The 17,269-nt window shown below is 41.7% G+C and overlaps 1 protein-coding gene across 1 annotated transcript in view; it reads left to right on the top strand.

The window, feature by feature from the left end:
* Nucleotides 1-443: 443 nt before the first annotated feature.
* LOC136874964 (allatotropins) overlaps nt 444-17,269 on the top strand; it is a 108,411-nt gene continuing 91,585 nt past the window's right edge. The window contains exon 1 of the mRNA XM_067148677.2: nt 444-543. The gene's annotated coding sequence lies outside the window, so the exon portion shown is untranslated. The remainder of the gene's footprint in view (nt 544-17,269) is intronic.

Raw genomic sequence — 17,269 nt, forward strand, 5'->3', positions numbered from 1 at the left:
AATTTTATTTTATTGAAGTATTAAACGTGTGAAGTGTTACTTACATGTGCTGTTATGATTGATTGATTACGTATTTACGTTTCGGCCATAAATTTAAATCTACCTTTGTTTTCTGATACGGTAAATATCCAGATATCATTTGCCATTCGATTGTTGATTATTTCGAGTATAACTTGTCTCGTAATCCTCATCACAATTGCATGTCAGCTACATGATGACATCAGTGGTATCCGGCAACAATCTCTGTAGAGCTAACTCTGATGTAATCGCCGCAATCAAGCGAAGTAACGACCGTTCCAAGACAACCCACGTGCTCGGTGGATATCCCAGTGATTCTCCAATCAGCATTCAGACCGCGGATGGTTACATACGGATACACAATATTCTTTGTTTACATCAGGTTCGGTTCTCTCGGTGACGGCAGATTAGCAGTTTAGGTCCGTGCTTGGAACGTGTTTTATGTGTTGAACTGTCGTTCCAAGTTGTGAGGTGTTACTTCGGGATATAATTCGTATAATGCCTCCACACGTGTACACGGTAGAGGTAAGAGAATGTACTATCATTGTGTGAAAAGAGAGTCTTGCAGGAAAGTCGTCAGGCGATTTGTAACAAAATTTCCAGTTGTACGCCCTCCACATACTGTAGAGAGACCGTACGAAAACTCGTAAACAAATTGAGAGGAACTTGTTCCTTACTCGATAAGAAGCGACGTGTTAAAACATAAGTAATTAACTAGGAAAAGTAAATGAAATCGCAGAAAGATTGCGATATCCTCATTCGTTAGCGCGATATGCTGCCTACTGTATGTTATCCGTAACAGCCTTGCATTGTACAATATTCCCATAACGTTGATACCTACGGTGGTCTACTAAATTAACTATGAAATCCATTATAAAGTTAATTACGATGTCTGTGCCTCGGGAGTTTCACATCAATTTTATGAAAATGTTTAAACTGCCGGGCAAAACACAGCACGAAAAATCATGCACTATACCTAAAGCAACAAGGAAAGAGATAGCCACGTGGTGTGCGTAATTTTGAAATTTAATCTGTAAATGAGGCAAGTCCTTTTCAATGTTTGTACAGAAGAGGCAGTAAGGTAATCAAAGAGGAATTTGCAAAGGGAATCACAATCCAAGGAGAGGAAATCAAATCCCTGAGATTTTCCGATGATATTGTTATTTTATCTGAGACTCCCGAAGATCTGGAGAAGTTGCTGAATAGTTTAGATGGAGTCTTAAATAAGGATTACAAGACAAATAAGTCCAAAATAAAAGTAATGGTGTGCAGTTGAACGAAGGCAGGTGATTATTTTTATATTAGATTAGGAAATGAAGTCCTAACGAATGTAGATGTGTATTGTTACTTAGGTACTAAAATAAATAACGATGGCATACGTAAGGAGGACGTAAAATGCAGAATAGCTCAAGAATGGAAGAGATTTCTTAAGAAAATAAATCTGTTCACTTCGAACATTGATATAGGAATTAGAAAGAGGTTTCTGGAGCGTTGCATTGTACGGAAGTGAAAGATGGGCGATAACTAGCTCAGAAAGAAAGAAAATAGAAGCTTTTGAAATGTGGTGTTGCAGAAGAATGATCAAGGGGAGAAGGACAGATCAAATCACGAATGAAGAGATAATGAATCAAATTGATGAGAGGACATCGATTAGCCTAAATTTGACGAGACTAGAGATACAATGATAGGACACATCTTCAAATACCCAGGACTTGTTCATTTTGTTTTTGAGGGAAGTGTAAGCAGTAAGAACGGTAGGGGTAGACCGAGGTATGAATATGACAAGATGTTTAGAGCAGATATAGGATGCATCAGTTACGTAGAAACGTAAAGGTTACCACAGGATAGGCTGGCATCGCGAGCTGCATCAAACCAGTCTATGGACTGACGACTCAAACAACAACAGCAATAACAACAAGTCAGTAATGTAGCCTAGACCAGAGAAATCACTGCAATCATTCTCTAATACTTTACTTGTAACTTAACTTAAAGGTTGGGAAAAATCTAGCTTTTAGACTTGAATATTACTTAATATAATTTTTTTTCTAATAATCTTCTTAAGACCTGATCCCTGTAGATAAGTTTTGAAACATTAATCTTTATCCTATTACCCAGTTGCTGTAAACTTTCGTCCGATAACTCCGCTACTGTCAAATTCTCAGTCTTAACCCCAAGTGAGACTGCAGTCTAGTTCTTCTGTTCTAATTCTAGTTCTAGTTCTTCTCCGGACCATTGGTTGAATGTTAAGCGTGTTAGTCTTCGGTTCATAGAGTTGCGGGTTCGATTCCAAGGAGGACAGGTGATTTTGAACATGTTCGGTTAATTCCTATAGCTTTTATTTATTACACAACTCACCACGCAATTAACCACCAGAAAAACATAGAGTAGTGAATACGTACCTCAATATACGGTTGTCGTCGGGAAGGAGATCCCGCAGTAAAACAAAGCTTGATTCGCATTATTGTAGACCCCAGATTTTTGGGAACATAGCCGGGAAAATAGAAGCATTATTCGAGTCTTACTGCGAAGTGGATAATTATTCTATATGAAAATAATAGTAGTTTCTTCTATTTGTTTTACGTTATACGGCCCCAGACAGGTCTTATGACGACGATGAGGTGGGAAATAGTTGGCTAGAACTCGACCGAAACAGACCGTGCCCTTAATTATAGTACGTCCCTGGTATTTAGTTTAAAAATTGGAAAACATGGAAAACGGAGGGGTTTGAAACAGCTATCTCTCGTATATAAGCTTACAATTACGTGACACAAACCGTGAAGCAAAATCGCTTGATTATATAATAATAATAATAATAATAATAATAATAATAATAATAATAATAATAATAATAATAATAATAATAATAATAATTGTATAGTGGGTTTCTCTCATAGGTTGGCAGGCAGGCAGGTGTGTCCAGCTTATCTGCCTCCCGTTAACTCATCACTCCCCGCTAAGCAGCATCACAACGAGGACAGCACTTTGCTCTCTTTTATCCTTGAATGACATGAGATTTTTTCTTTCTTATTCTGTTTACCCTCCAGGGTTGGTTTTTCCCTCGGACTGAGCGAGGGAACCCACCTCTACCGCGCCAAAGGCAGTGTCCTGGTGCTTGAGACATTGGGTCGGGGGATACAACTGGGGAGGATGACCAGTACCTCGCTCAGGCTGCCTCACCTGCTATGCTGAACAGGGGCCTTGGTGGGGGGATGGGAAGGTTGGAAGTGATAGACAAGGACCAGGGAAGGAAGCGGCCGTGGCCTTAAGTTAGTTACCATCCCGGTATTTCCCTGGAGGAGAATTGGGAAACCACGGAAAACCACTTCCAGGATGGCTGAGGTGGAAATCGAACTCACCTCTACTCATTTGACCTCCCAAGGCTGAGTGGACCCCGTTTCAGTCCTCGTACCACTTTTCAAATTCCGTGGCAGAGCCAGGAATCGAACCGGGCCTCCGGGGGTGGCAGCTAATCACACTAACCACTACACCACAGAGGTGGACATGACATAACAATTAAAATTAAGAAAATAAGAATTAAAATGAGTAGTTAGGAATTAAGAAAATCAGCTCGTCCCTCATGACAGGAGATGTTGGAAATATTCTCCTCCTACATCCACACATTTTAACATTTACGCAGCCCATCATGCCGAGCTCTTCGAAACCTCGGTTTCTTGTCCAGTCGTCTTAGGGTTTTGTAGAATAGAAAACTCCCATCCCATAGTTCCACATAAATGAAGATGTATCGGTGTCGAAATGAGATTTTATATATTTCATATATATTTCGACCGGTGTTCTACCCTATTTTTTATTTTAATAAGCTATGAAATCATCCAAGATAAGGTAAGCTAAATCAGAACCAGAAACGGTTAGAAAATAGGCGAAAAATTTACAACACTGTTTACCGCATAGGGAATGAAATTGTTCTTTATTCTGTTCAAATTCTATTCAAATAGTGAACTACTATGACCGCAAACCGTGCACAACATTTTATCATGAGCACTGAATTTTTCGTCGTGAAATACATCCTATTTAAGTCCGTACGAAGAACAATCCCAACGATTCCGTAAAAAATTTATAAATAATAATTAATGAGTACAATTCTATGAGGAAAGTTTATATAAAACATGTTTGCATTTCATCACCCACAAAGGTAATATCTAAAACCAACTCAAGAACTCGTCGTTGAAATCTAGTCTATATCAGTGAAATGTATAATTTGGAATGCGATAAACAGAGATATTCCTTCCGCAGAGAAAACATGCATGGGTCATAAATAATGCAAGAGATGGTTTAAGGTCAAAACTCTCAAAATGTGGAATAAAATGTACATAAAAAATATTATTTGTTTTTACGTCCCACTAACTACACTGCGGTCTTCGGAGACGCCGATATGCCGGAATTTAGTCTCTCTGGAGTTCTTTGTACGTGCCAGTAAATCTACCGACACGAGGCTGACGTATTTGAGCCTTTTCAGATACCACAGGACTGAGCCATGATTGATCCTGAAAAGTTGGGTCCCGAAGGCCAGCGCCTCAACCGCCTGAGCCACTCATCCCGGTGGGGAACATGTACACAGAAGCAATTCTGAATACTAGAATAACAAACTTTCAGTTATATTTTAACGAATATTATATTTTTTCATTTACCTTATCTATAAATACAGGTTCTTAGGGATCATCAGGATCAGTCCTTGGGTTTTCTGGAAACAGGAATGACAGAACAGCATCTTCCTAAGTTGCTGTTGAAGAATTTACGGTAATGTACCAGCACTATGCGCAATGTCACTTGAACCACTCTTATAAGCAGCTACTGCACCTAATTTACTCCTGGGGCAGTTTTTACGACACGAAATATGGTGATGCGTTTACGTTTTATCCTATAACATACCTGTATATGAAGCTATGTTTCTATGTCTGGGAGAAAGTACCAAACAGGTTATCTCAGTGCGTTAAGGCTACTGCGGGAGACGGCTGGGTTCAAATCCTTCGTCGGCCATCCTCAAAAATGGTTTTCCGTGGTTTCCCATTTTCATCTTCAGCCAAATGCCGAGATGGTACCTTTCTCATGGCCTAGACCAATTCATTCCCATTCTTAGCCCTACAATTATACCTAAATCCACAGACAACATCCTCACAAAGTAGTACATGTAGCTCACTCCCGAGGGGTGTGCTGGGAAAAGCAGCTACAGATCTGGCGAACCGAACATGCCCTCGGACAACTCCGGCACTAAACGTCATGCGCTAAAGAAGCAAAACTTGAAAACGTTCAAGGTAATCGTAAGAAATGGTAGCATTTATTCAGGTTCTTTAAAGTTTCGTGAGGTCGTGTGACATAATCAAAGCACATTCCAGGATAAACGGGATGGAAGGTATTTGATGAACCAAATTATCACAAGAGATCTTGGAGGGAGAATCACAATGCTGTAATTTGTAGGTCTGTACCTTATACCGTTACGCTAAGACTTGGGAGAAAGGAAAGGAGCTGTTCGAATAAGCGGTATGTTCCGAACTGTTAGTGGAGAATGCCGTGGAATAATAATAATAATAATAACAATAATAATAATAATAACAATAATAATAATAATAATAATAATAATAATAATTTTGTATGGCTATTACTAGCCGAGTGCAGCCCTTGTAAGGCAGACCCTACGATGAGGGTGGGCGACATCTGCCATGTGTAGGTAACTGCGTGTTATTATGATGGAGGATAGTGTTATGTGTGGTGTGTGAGTTGCAGGGATGTTGAGGACAGAACAAACACCCAGCCCCCGGGCCATTGCAATTTACCAATGAAGGTTAAAATCCCCGACCCGGCCGGGAATCGAACCCGGGACAATCTGAACCGAAGGCCAGTACGCTGACCATTCAGCCAACGAGTCGGACAAAACTCGGGTCCTCATACCGAGGTGGTGCAGCTCTTTCCAGGCACACCCCCAGTGGAGCTGCATGTACCATTTCAACCACATACCAGCCCGCCTGCCATTCTTAAATTTCTGGCAGTACAAGGAATCGAACCCGGGCCCCTAATAACACTAACCGTTACGCTACGGAGGCGGACGGAATAATAATAGTAGACGAATAAGCCTGAGTGATGCTTTTAAATATGAACATGAAGTTGGAATTCAAGAGGACAAATTGGGGCAAATATTCGTTTATAGGGAAAAAGAGTTAGGAATTAGACTAATTTACCAACGAAAATGCTCGATACATTTCCAAATTCTCTGAAATTATTTAAGGAAAGACAAGGTAAACAGCCTATAGGCAATCTGCTACTTCGGCGATCGCTCTAAATAAGATCAGAGGTGACTAACTGATTGATTGACTGATTGGTCGGATTCGGGGGATGCAAACCGGGGAGGAGGACCATTCGGTTGCTAGCGGCACGATTTTGGTACGTAACCTCTGCGCCACACCCTAGCTCCCGAAGCTCATCGAAATTTTCCTCTTATTCAATTCTATGGAATATTCTACATAGATACCAGAGAGCCAATCCAAACCAGCGTTCTCTCGACACGTCATGGAGGGTTACAACTGGCCTAATCCATGCTCTTGTTTGCTCCACTGAGTCCACAGGACGTACGTGACTAGTTCAATGTTTCGTTACGTCATTTCTCAATCGCATGAAACCTTAAGTCCCTAACACAAAATACGCTTTTATTTAAGGTACCGAATGTATACTGTCCATCCCTTAATTATTAACTTATTCTTTGGTTCATAAAATCATTTACACTCTCACACTCGTACCTTTATTACATAGAGCCCAGTGCCATAATTTTTGGTACTCCGAAGTCATAGGGTCGCTTGCTGTAGAAGTTGACAGTTTTGTGTTCGAACCCCGGGAGATGGCACGCCAAATCCTCTACGGAGGCAATAGGCCATTATCATTATTATTATTATTATTATTATTATTATTATTATTATTTTATTATTCCGTAATCCGTTTACCCACCAGGGATGTTATTGACTCGGACTCAGGGAGGGATCCCACCTCTACCACCTCAAAGGCAGTGTCCTGGAGCGTGAGACTTTGGGTCGGATTCGGAGGATGAAAACTGGGGAGGAGGACCAGTACCTCGCCCAGGCGGCCTCACTTGCTATGCTGAACAGGGGCCTTGTGAGGGGATTGGGTGGAAGAATGGGAAGATTGGAAGGGATAGGCAAGGAAGAGGGAAGGAAGTGACCGTGGCCTTAACTTAAGTACCATCCCGGCATTTGCTTGAAGAAGACGTAGGAAACCACGGAAAACCACTTTGAGGATGGCTGAGCTGGGAATCAAACCCTCCTCTACTCTGTTGACCTCCCTAGGCTGAGTGGACCCCCTTCCAGCCCTCGTACCCCTTTTCAAATTTCGCGGCAGAGCGGTGAATCAAACCCGGGTCTCCGGGCGTTGCAGCTTATCACGTTAACTACTACACCACAGAGGCGGACTATTATTATTATTAATATTATTATTATTTATTGTTATTATTATTAATAGTATTAAATAATTATTATTATAATTTTGTTACGTCCTACTAACTACACATGATGGTCTTCGAAGATGCCGAGGTGCCAGAATTGTGTCCCGCAGGAGTTCCGTTACATGCCAGTAAATCTACCGACACGAGGCTGACATATTTGAATATCTCCAAATACCACCAGACTGAGCCATGATCGAACCGACCAAATTGGCTTCACAAGGTCAGTGCCTCAACGGTCTGAGCCACTCATCCCGGCTCTTGTTCTTCTTGTTGTTGTTCTTCTTCTTCTTCTTCTTCTTATTATTATTATTATTATTATTATTATTATTATTATTATTATTTTATTGTAGTGCAAATATGCAAGGGTACTGTCACCAGGTAAGAATATGTTAGGTGTTCGGCCCCATGGCTAAATGGTTAGCGTGCTGGCCTCTGGTCACAGGGGTCCCGTGTTCGATTCCCGGCAAGGCCGGGGATTTTAACATTAATTGGTTAATTCCAATGGCACGCGGGCTGGGTGTATGTGTCGTTTTCATCATCATTTCATCCTCATCACGACGCGCAGGTCGCCTACGGGAGTCAACTCGAAAGACCTGCACCTGGCGAGCCGAACATGTCTTCGGACACTCCCGACATTTCATTTCATTTACCGCGACATTTTGAATTTACTCTCTTCAGTCAATTTCACTGGCATTTTTTCCATTTAGCTCGCCGACTGCTGATTACGAGTTACACTGCCTCAGCTCCCGAGTAACTCGTCAATTCAAGCTTCAAATACCTCCATCCCAGTAGCGTAGCCAGGATACGCCGATAGGGTGGAGGAAGGGGTTTGTAGTTACAAATGATTAATGAAAAGTGCCGGGATATCCCAGGAAGGGTTCGGCTCGCCAGGTGCAGGTCTTTCTATTTGACTCCTGTAGGCGACCTGTGCGTCGTGATGAGGATGAAATGATGATGAAGACAACACATACACCAACCCCCCGTGTAACCAATTAAGGTTAAAATCCCCGACCCGGTCGGGAATCGAACCCGGGACCCTCTGAACCAAAGGCCATTACGCTGACCGTTCAGCCAACGAGTCGAACATGATAACAGAACACAATGAACATGCTTGTGCGTGTCCGATGCGCGCATGCGACACTTGTCATTATAACAACATTGGCCCAAGAGAATGATGTTGATATTCATATTACAGTGCACTACAAAATCGTATATTAAAATAAAGAACAATACGATGAAGATCAACAGTTTTACATCTAATAGTATGTTCAGTTACAATCCAAAATCCAACGTTCGAGGCGTCATAGAAAATAGATTCAACAGATCTGTTTGTTCTACAATGATGTCTCTGAATGTTTACTGTTCATTGTCAGTTTCCATTTATTTCATTTTCTATAAAATGTTCATAAGGGACGGAGGTTCGAACCCTGAATAACCCCTGCTCCTTCCCTGTGTCACTAGATGAAATCATGCGCTCTAACTGAAAATGACGATACAATGATTCTTCCTCCGTCGATTATCATTTATTTCATTGGAATACTTACTTACTTACTTACTTATTTACTTACTTACTTACTTACTTACTTACTTACTTACTTACTTACTTACTTACTTACTTACTTAATCTGTTTACCCTCCAGGTTCGGTTTTTCTCTCGGACTCAGCGAGGGATCCCACCTCTACCACCTCAAGGGCAGTGTCCTGAAGCTTCAGACTCTGGGTTAGGGGATACAACTGGGGAGAATGACCAGTACCTCGCTCAGGCGGCCTCACCTGCTATGCTGAACAGGGGCCTTGCGGGGGAATGGGAAGATTGTAAGGGATAGACAAGGAAGAAGGAAGGCCTTAAGTTAGGTACCATGCCGGCATTTGCCTGGAGGAGAAGTGGGAAACCACGGAAAACCAGTTCCAGGATGGCTGAGGTGGGAATCGAACACACCTCTACTCAGTTGACATCCCGAGGCTGACTGGACCCCGTTCCAGCTCTCGTACCACTTTTCAAATTTCGTGGCAGAGCCGGGAATCAAACCCGGTCGTCCGGAGGTGGCAGCTAATCACACTAACCACTACACCACAGAGGCGGACTATTTCATTGGAATAATAATTTAGGTGGTGAAGTATGGGCTCATGGCCCTATCTGACACTTAACCTAAACCAAACCCCATGGTGCAACAGCCATGAAGTTCCATGGCCTACAAGGTCGACTGCAGCTCAGCCCAAAGGCCTGCAGATTACGAGGTCTCGTGTGGACTGCAAGACAAATCCTCTCGACCATCATTCTTGGCTTTCTAGACCGGGGACGCAGACAGCTCCTCAATTGTAATCACGTAGGCTGAGTGGACCTCGAACTAGCTCTCAGATAAGGTAAATATCCCTGAGCAGGTCACCCCTACACTTAACCATTATAGTAAAACACCAATAGGGAAAGAGCTTAGTGTACACAATCATATATAGTAAATAATATGCACAATAACACTTTTGTAACTCAGTCATTCACTCATCCGGTTATACAAATTAATCGTCTGCATTCAGCAGGTAGTCTTGATGTGCTGCCTTAAATTATTATTATTATTATTATTATTATTATTATTATTATTATTATTAATAATTATTAATATTATTAATGACCACTCACACTAGTGTGATAATAAAATTAAAACATAATTACCTCAGAACAACCACAACAGGAGTGCAACAAGCAATTCCATGGAAAGAAAATATTACAAGAAATACTACTAGTTTAACATTAAAAATGCAGCAACATCATATACAAATTCTCATAGCATAGCAAAGTCATCTTCGTACAGGCCATGAAGGCCCTTGGAGGAGTGGAAGGTAAAGGCTTCCACCATTGTTAACCTCGGCACATGATGGGGTAGAGTGGATAGCTCTACGACCGGCCGCCTTTGCCCCCAGGAATTAACCCGGTACTCATTTTTGGTGTAGGCTGACTAAACCTCAGGGCCATATGCACCTCCGGAAGTGAAAATCTCGTTTAATAAATTTTACGACTTCCTGACGGGGATTCGAACCCACGTCCTTCCGGGCGAACCGAGCACGACTTTACCGCCTCGGCCAGGCAGCCCCTATACAAATTCTTACACAACTTAAATACTTCCAGTGCTTGACACTAGGGCTCTTACAATACTAAGTTATAGGTTGAGCTTACTGCTAGCTTAACATTACAACACCGTCATATAAAAATTCAAACAAACTCAAATTCAATTTCAAAATTTTTCTCTATGACTTTCAGCAGATTGAGCGTTCTGATTACTAACAATTATCTTATTCTTATTCTTCTTCTTAATCTGTTTATCCTCCAGGTTCGGTTTTTCCCTCGGACTCAGCGAGGGATCCCACCTCTACCGCCTCAAGGGCAGTGTCCTGGAGCTTCAGACTTTGGGTCGGGGATACAACTGGGGAGAGTGACCAATACCTCGCCCAGCCGGCCTCACCTGCTATGCTGAACAGGGGCCTTGTGCAGGGATGGGAAGATTGGAAGGGATAGGCAAGGAAGAGGGAAGGAAGCGGCCGTGGCCTTAAGTTAGGTACCATCCCGGCATTTGCCTGGAGGAGAAGTGGGAAACCACGTAAAACCACTTCCAGGATGGCTGAGGAGGGAATTGAACCCACCTCTACTCAGTTGACCTCCCGAGGCTGCGTCGACCCCGTTCCAGCCCTCGTACCACTTTTCAAATTTCGTGGCAGAGCCGGGAATCGAACCCGGACCTCCGGGGGTGGCAGCTAATCACGCTAACCACTATACCACAGAGGTGGACAACAATTATCTTAGTATTGTAAATGCAGCACCTTCCTGTACAAATGCACATACACCTTAAATAATTCAGATGTATTAATACTACAATTTACAGTGAGTTGAGCGTTGTGTTAAAATATGACACCATCACATAGAAATTTGCACACAATTTACAAAATGCTGGAGTCTATTCTTGAAGCACCTTACATGTTGGGGAAAAGGCTCTAAGACAATTGCAGGTAATGCATTCCAATAATCAATTCCCCGTCCGACTCGTTAGCTGAATTTTCAGCGTACTGGCCTTCGGTTCAGAGAGTGCCGGGTTCGATTCCCGGCTGGGTCGGGGATTTTTTCATTGTTAATTCCAATGGTCCGGGGGGCTGGGTGTTTGTGCTGTCCCCAACATCCCTGCAACTCACACACCACACATAACACTATCCTCCACCACAATAACACGCAGTTACCTATACATGGCAGATGCTGCCCACCCTCATCGGAGGGTCTGCCTTATAAGGGCTGCACTCGGCTAGAAATAGGCACACGAAATTATTATTATTATTATTATTATTATTATTATTATTATCAATTCCTCGATTTATAAACGAATATTTACCATAGTTTTCTGCTCAACTCTATCCAGGCCGGGTTAAACGTGTAGGCCTTGTACATGGCAATTTAGGTAATAAAGTAGTATCTCTGACACTGACATGCAGGGAAGTCTAAAAGTCTGAAACTCGTCACAACAAAAGAATGTTTATACATAGAGGATCGGAAATAGGAATATAAAGGAAGGAACAAGAGCGGGTATTACTGTTGCGAAAGGAGGAAATATACTTTACCTGGTGTGAAATGTACAGTGTTCCGCCTTCATTGAGAAGTCGGTATGTGGTACGTTCTTCGTTTATTACTGTAGGTTTCAGCCATGAAATAACGTGATAGTATCGGGTGACAAGTAAATCATAACTCAGATTGTAAATGAATCTAAGGCAACAATCAGGTGCTCGCTGAAGTGTCTATGTCTGATCCTTTCTTGAGTCTACAAGAATGACGTCACAGTGTTCGAGGATGGGGAGCACTAGAGATTGTATGAGTTCGGCTCTAACATTAGTTGGCTAAATACTTCTGCTTCCTTGAGAGAATGAGGCGCCGGACAAGTATATTCGCCAACATCTTTAATATATATTTTTCACTAATCTTAAGTTTCGTTCATTGTCACTCCAAGATTTTTCTCAGTTTGGCTGAATGGTATTCCACTGTTTAAATGCAAACGTTTCAAAACTTGTCTGAAAACGTGTCGTTCGCCTTCCCGAGATTGAATCTAGTACTGGAATAATGTTATAGACGTATTCACAAGTAAGTCCCTTCAGCCAAGCAACTCAGTGTTGGAAATAACCTAGGGATATAAACCACAAATTTTAGGTAAATGAAATATAATAATGTATGGGAATATATTCTTTATTTATTCCTAAAAATCACAATTCTTTTCTTAATCGTTATCCGGCCGATCAGATTAGCACTTTGTTTTTTCTACCATTACGAGCACTAATGTGGGTCAGTGCACTGTTTCATTTAAGCACCACTTCGAGCGCTAATGTGAGTCAGTGCAGAGTTTCATTTAAGCCCCACTACGAGCGCTAATGTCACTCAGTGCAGAGTTTCACTTAAGCATCACTTCGAGCGCTAATGTGAGTCAGTGCAGAGTTTCACTTAAGCACCACTTCGAGCGCTAATGTGAGTCAGTGCACAGTTTCACTTAAGCACCACTACGAGTGCTAATGTGAATCAGTGCAGAGTTTCACTTAAGCACCACTTCGAGCGCTAATGTGAGTCAGTGCAGAGTTTCAATTAAGCACCACTTCGAGCGCTAATGTGAGTCAGTGCAGAGTTTCACTTAAGCACCACTACGAGCGCTAATGTGAATCAGTGCAGAGTTTCACTTAAGCACCACTACGAGCGTTAATGTGAGTCAAAGCATTGTTTCACTTAAGCACAACTACGAGTGCTAGTGTGAGTCAAAGCATTGTTTAACTTAAGCACAACTACGAGCGCTAATGTGAGTCAAAGCATTGTTTAACTTAAGCACCACTACGAGCGTTAATGTGAGTCAGTGCAGAGTTTCACTTAAGCCCTTATAACTACATTCGATGTAGACATTACTCAAAAAATCAAAAAGCGCCTGAGGTCATTGAACCAAGGAACACATTTCAGAATGAATTATGCAAATGAGTTAATTTTGCTAAGATTTGAATAAAGAGGAAGAAGAGTAAAGAAAACAAGTGATTTTAGGTTGTTTTCCGGAACTGCATTTAGCCTGGAAGTGATTTTCGAAATTTGCTTTTGTAGTTTGATAGAGATACCTAAGACTCAAAATTCGAAACTTTTTCGGGACCTTTAACCCTTCAACTTTCGGCACAATTGAGGAAATTGTTTAATTTTACGTTTTTCGAAGTATAGGGAAACCTACTTTCTCTGCTAAGAAATGTTTACAATATTAAAAAATTTGATCGACAGAACACTATACACAACAATGTGGTGACGATGGAAACTATAGTGAGGTGCAATGAGAAGCCTGACTGTTGCCCTTGGCCGTTCATTTGTCTAGGTCATTGAAGCCTGAACCAAGGAATCTGGTAGCAGAGAGCACTGCCCACTAATAGCCCTTCTACCTCGTGAACTAAGTAGGTCTTTGTGGAGGTTTGTGCGGGAAGCAACATAATGCTCGCTTTACACCTGCGGTGAAGGCGACAGCGTCACAAATAACTGGCTTTACAACGTATGGCTGCTCTACCGGCTTTCACAAAAGCAACTCAGTGTTTTGTATAGGGAGGTGGGACTTGTTAAGCGTGCAATACAGTCAACACACGATAGTAGCGCATAGAATACTTTGAAGATACCATTGTGTGCGATATCATATTCTCGACTCGCTTCTGCTCGTTGAGCGCTCCGACCGAAACCCCTAATTCCTCTACATTAGAATTGATCATTTGGAAAATTACCGTGTAGAAACGGTACGTCGTACCGAGAAATGGATTCCACCACAAGACGGTCCATTTATTTGCCTACATATTTAGCCCCATAGTGGTGTTACAGAAGAGTGCTGTAGGTGAGATGGATAAATCGAATCACGAATGAAGAGATACTGAATCGAATTGGTGAGAGGAGATCGATTTGGCTAAATTTGACGAGAAGAAGAGATAGAATGATAGGACACATCTTAAGACACCCAGGACTTGTTAACTTGGTTTTTGAAGGAAGTGTAAGTGGTAAGAACGGTAGGGGCAGACCAAGACATGAATATGACAAGCAGATTAGAGCAGATGTAGGATGCAATAGTTACGTAGAAATGAAAAGGTTAGCACAGGATAGAGTGGCATGAGAACTGCATCAAACCAGTCTTTGGGCTGATGACTCAAACAACAACAACAACAAAAACAATATTTCCTCGTACAGTCCCGATTTATGCAAAGATAGAGGTAAATGTTTCGACCTTCCTGCAAATTACGTACGTTTTTCACAAGATGAGAAATTAGTTTCCTCGCCTAATGGACAGCTATAGTCTTGAATCCTGGCAGGCGTATCATGGTTAAATGATCTACATTGTGGTTCTTTGATGTTTTGTCGTATCTGCGTCGGGTACATCGTAGGTTAGTTTAGAATCGTACATTAGGCTGAAATTTGTGTACAGTGTCCACATATTCCTTTCGTTTTTCCATTCTTACAAGGCAGCTAGAATCTCACATGGAGTGACCGGGTTTTGAACCACGGAACCCAGCGGTGAGAGGCCGCTGCGGTGAAGTACATTTTGCTAACATACGATCCACGGACGTTCCAATGAGCCTGCCGAATTTCATTCTTCTATCAGTCTCATACGCGTGCAAAACAGTAAATTTATTTATAGAAAATGTACAAAATGGACGTAAAGTCAGAAAATGCAGCTCTAAGGCATAAGGGATCAAGATACGACTAAAAATTACGGGACCAAAATTATAGATTTCTTCATGATGGGTTCCGAATGTCTTGTCCATTTGGCGGGACGACTTACCATTTAGACATAAAACACCTCGAAACGATGTTCTACACGGTCCTGAAACTTGCCTCCATATTTCGATAATTTTGGGGGGGTAAAATGTTAAACACTGGAACTATTTGGAATTTCTCCGTCGGTTGCAAATCAAAGTTTTAATTTTCTAGCGCACTGCAACACAGCGTACGCAATTTAGTTCGGGGGAAGGGGAGTAAAAATTTTAAAAATGAGCTTGTTGGAACTTTTCCATAGGTTACAGACTAATATATTTCACTTTGCCAAATTTCAAGTTTCTACCTCACCTGGAAGTGATCAATCCTTAATATCAGTCAGTCAGCCGTAAAATGTTATATAATATAAATATGGGTTAGCCTCCGTGGCTCAGACGACACCGCAGCGGCCTCTCACCGCTGGGTTCCGTGGTTCTAAACCCGGTCACTCCATGTGAGATTTGTGCTGGACACAGCAGAGGCGGGACATGTTTTTCTCCGGGTACTCCGGTTTTCCCTGTCATAATTAATTCCAGAAACACTCTCCAATATCATTCCATCTGTCATTCATTAATCATTGCCCCAGAGGAGTGCGACAGGCTTCGGCAGCCGGCACAAATCCTATCATCCCCGCTATATAGGGGCTTCATTCATTCCATTCCTGACCCGGTCGAAACAGGCTGTGGATTTTAATAGATATGGGTTGGATATATTTAGTTCGTTTTCCTGGTTGAACCTCGGGAGCAGGGTTATTTCAGTCGCCTTGATAAAGAATACTGCAATATATTCGAAACGTCGCAAGCTGTACGGAATGTACAGAAATCAACACCACGGTTCAACACGGAAAAAGAACTAAATAAATCTACACACCTCGGAAGTTTCACTTCTGGGTTGGAGATGTGCACGTTTGTAAGTGCGGACCTTCATTTGAAAATTTACTGTGACGGAACGGTACGTCGTATCGATAAATAGATTGTGACATCAGACGGCGCTTTTGGTGGACTATATTTTTGACCCTAAGAAATTTTCTCGTATCTCGGCTATGTACGGCATAGTCCCAAAATCGGAAAATGAAGCTCTATGTAAGGTAGAAGAAGTTGAGATAGACAAAAAGTCACAGGACGAAAGTTCTAGATGTCTTCATTCTAATGACTGAAAGTGCTCTTATTTACCGTTTAGGCACAAAATACCTCGAAACAAAGGTCAATATAAGTCAAATTTCGTACATTTTTCACAAGTTGAGAAATTATTTCGCCAGCTTTTCAGACAGCTACAGTCTTGAACCTTGGCAGGCGTTTCGACCACAAAACGATGTGTGATTTTGGTTCTTTGACGTTTTGACGTACCGCATCAGCTACACCTTAAATTGCTTTAGAAACTCAGATTAGGCCGAATTTTTTAATGCTATTTGTTCGGGGAGTCGACGTATAGAAATCTTTTGCCCCTACTTGCACCATATGATATGAACCTGCGTGTAATTGAAATGGAGGAAGTGTAGAGTGTTGAGGCCGGAATTTAAGTAGTGCTCAATATATTCCTTCCGTTTTCCCGTACCTTCATGGCAGCTAGAATAATGAAAGTCAGTTTACGTATGACCAATGGACATGACAAGGGGCCTGGCGAATTTTATTATCCTACCTGTGGTATAAGTGTTTCAAGCAGTGAAATAATATTTGGAAAAGAAACAAAATTGCCCCAAAATCGGAAAATGAAGCTCTATCTAAGGTAGAAGAAGTCGAGATACGACAAAAAGTCACAGGACTAAAATTGTAGATGTCTTCATTCTAATGACCGAAAGTGCTATCCATTTTTGACAGGAATTACCGTTTGGGCACAAAATACATCGAAACGAAGGTCTACACCGCATGAAAATTGCCTCAATATTTCGATATTTTTGGAGGTAAAATGTTAAACATTGAAACTTCTTGGAATGTCTCCGTCGATTACAGAGTAACGGCTACAATTTACCAAATTTCAATTTTGTAGCGCACCCGAACTTTGTGTCGGCAATTTTATTT

Source organism: Anabrus simplex, chromosome 5 (genome assembly GCF_040414725.1).
Source record: "Anabrus simplex isolate iqAnaSimp1 chromosome 5, ASM4041472v1, whole genome shotgun sequence".
In the NCBI taxonomy this organism is placed as follows: Eukaryota; Metazoa; Arthropoda; class Insecta; order Orthoptera; family Tettigoniidae; genus Anabrus; species Anabrus simplex.